Raw genomic sequence first — 540 nt, forward strand, 5'->3', positions numbered from 1 at the left:
GGCACAACTTAAAACAAGGTGAAACAGCTGTAAACATCCTTTAGTAATCAGAACATGGAATGTAGGCAGTATGAATCTAGGAAAATTGGAAATTTTAAAAAGTGTAAAAGAATGCAAAAACATTGATACCTGGGCATTAGTGAGCTGACATGGACTAGTATTAGCCATTTTGAATCTGACAATTATATGGTTTACTATACCAATAATGACAAAGTGAAGAGGAATGGCCTCACATTTACAATCATGAAAAATATTTCAAGATCTATATTGAAAAATAATGCTGTCTGTGATAGGATAATACTCATATGACTACAAGGAAAACCAGTTACTATTGTTATTATTCAAATTTACTACACCAGTCACTAAAGCAAGCGATGTGGAAAATGAAGAATTCTACCAGATTTTTCATTCTGAAGCTGATTAAACATGCAACCAAGATGCATTGATAATTACTTGTTATTGAAATGCAAAGGCTGGAAACAAAGCAGAATGATCAGTAGTTGACAACTATGGCCTTGGTGATGGCAATGATGCTGAAGA

This window comes from Chrysochloris asiatica, unplaced genomic scaffold, assembly GCF_000296735.1.
Source record: "Chrysochloris asiatica unplaced genomic scaffold, ChrAsi1.0 scaffold00191, whole genome shotgun sequence".
Lineage (NCBI taxonomy): Eukaryota > Metazoa > Chordata > Mammalia > Afrosoricida > Chrysochloridae > Chrysochloris > Chrysochloris asiatica.